Raw genomic sequence first — 2,730 nt, forward strand, 5'->3', positions numbered from 1 at the left:
GTGGAGAAGGGAGTGCCACTACATTAGGACATCAGAGTGGGACTCTCCTTACCTTGCCTTTTGTTACATACTTTGTATGAAAAAAAATCATCACATGATGTTCCCAGGGCTACTGAGGTACCCTAAACAGAGAGAGAGGTCAAGCCTAGATTTTCTGGCATATTCCACCTAAGTATTAATCATGGGGAGAGAAGCTAAGTGGATGTCAGTTTTTAAAATTCACTGATGTCAAGAACCTTGAAGAAAAAAGGGACCAGCTGCAAATGTGGAGGAAACACCGGCAGAGCTGCATCTGTTGATGTGGACAGTAGTGGGGTCCACGCACACAGCAGCAGCAAACTCACCACCTGAGCTAGGGGAGAGCTCAGTGCTAGAGCACCTGTCTAGCAGGCACAAGGCAGGATTGGGTCCCTGGCACCAGGGAAAGAGAAGAAATAGAAAGGAACTCAATTAAGTACAGGGCAAAGTATATTTTGAGAAGGAGCTTCTCCAGACAATACATACAAATTACAACTTTTATAATGCCCTTTAATGTGCCTACGTACAACACATGAGACTTAGAACAAACATGAGTGATAGAGTGGTGGTACCAGAGGGTATGTACAGAAAAGGGTGACTTGATCTTGTACATGTGTGTGCACAAGTGTGTGAGTGTGCATGTGTGGGTGCCAAAACTCACCCCATTTTTAAAGTCACTTGATGCTCTAGAGAATACTCACATGAGGGCCAGGCCATTTTTGATAGTCTCTGTGACCCTGCTAAGGTGCTTTTCTGGTACCTGGTTCATGGAAGGGAAATTAATTGAAGTTCATTATATCATGAGCTCTTAATAAAAATGAATAATTGGTTTCCTTAAATATTGAAATAGTTCTTCCACCCCTGTTTTCAACATAAATTATCTAATATACATTTTTTCCCAAGTCGGCTCCAGTTTAGTTCAACTGAACTAATAATAATTTAGAAGGTGTGAGTTAATGTTCTTATGATGATTGCATCATTTTAGAATCTTAGAGCTTGAAGGATGTTAACATACAGAAATACATAAAAAAATTAATTCCTGCATCTGAATTGGTGACACCTGGAAACTCGACACAAACAAGGCACATTATGATTTAAATCAGGGTTTCAGGAAACACCCAGGAGCTGAGCACAGTAGCATATGTCTGTGATCCCAGTAGCCATAGCAGGAGGATCACAAGCTTCAACCCAGCCTCAGCAAGAAATGGAGGCCCCTGGGAAGAACTTAGCAAGAGCCTCTATGAAACAAACAAACAAACAAAAAATTAAAAAGGACTAGGGATGGGGCTCAGTGCTTAAAGACTCCAGATATAATCAACAAATGGGACTTACTTAAACTAAAAAGTTTTTTCTCAGCAAGAGAAACAATAAGAGAGGTAAATAGGGAGCCTACATCATGGGAACAAATTTTTACTCCTCACACTTCAGATAGAGCCCTAATATCCAGAGTATACAAAGAACTCAAAAAATTAAACAATAAGAAAACAAATAACCCAATCAACAAATGGGCCAAAGACCTGAACAGACACTTCTCAGAGGAGGACATACAATCAATCAACAAGTACATGAAAAAATGCTCACCATCTCTAGCAGTCAGAGAAATGCAAATCAAAACCACCCTAAGATACCATCTCACTCCAGTAAGATTGGCAGCCATTATGAAGTCGAACAATAACAAGTGCTGGCGAGGATGTGGGGAAAAGGGTACTCTTATACATTGCTGGTGGGACTGCAAAATGGTGAGGCCAATATGGAAAGCAGTATGGAGATTCCTGGGAAAGCTGGGAATGGAACCACCATTTGACCCAGCTATTGCCCTTCTCGGACTATTCCCTGAAGACCTCAAAAGAGCGTACTACAGGGATACTGCCACATCGATGTTCATAGCAGCACAATTCACAATAGCTAGACTGTGGAACCAACCCCGATGCCCCTCAATAGATGAATGGATTAAAAAAATGTGGCATTTATACACAATGGAGTACTACACAGCACTAAGAAATGACAAAATCATGGAATTTGCAGGGAAATGGATGGCACTAGAGCAGATTATGCTAAGTGAAGCTAGCCAATCCCTAAAAAACAAATGCCAAATGTCTTCTTTGATATAATGAGAGCAACCAAGAACAGAGCAGGGAGGAAGAGCAGGAGGAAAAGATTAACATTAAGCAGAGTCATGAAGTGGGAGGGAAAGGGAGAGAAAAGGGAAATTGCTTGGAAATGAAAGGAGACCCTCATTGTTATGCAAAATTACATATAAGAGTTTGTGAGGGGAATGGAAAAAATTAAGAAGAGAAATGAATTACAGTAGATGGGGTAGAGAGAGAAGATGGGAGGGGAGGGGAGGGGGGATAGTAGAGGATAGGAAAGGTAGCAGAATACAACAGTTACTATTATGGTATTATGTAAAAATGTGGATGTGTAACCGATGTGATTCTGAAATCTTTGTAATGTTTTGAATAAAAAAAAAAAAAGACTCCAGATATAATGATGGTAATGTTCCTTTTCTCTTCTCCATTCTCTGAGCCTGCTAATTATATATCTAAAACCTTGCACAATTTTTATTTTGTCACAACATATGTAAAAGTCATACGATATTTGAGGACACAGAAAATATCAGAATTACATATGGAAAAAGTTTTCAAATTATGAGACCAGAGTTTTAAAATACTATTTATTTGATAAAGCCTTTAGTGAAAAAAAAAATGGACA

The sequence above is a fragment of the Callospermophilus lateralis genome, assembly GCF_048772815.1.
Source record: "Callospermophilus lateralis isolate mCalLat2 chromosome Y unlocalized genomic scaffold, mCalLat2.hap1 SUPER_Y_unloc_1, whole genome shotgun sequence".
NCBI lineage: Eukaryota > Metazoa > Chordata > Mammalia > Rodentia > Sciuridae > Callospermophilus > Callospermophilus lateralis.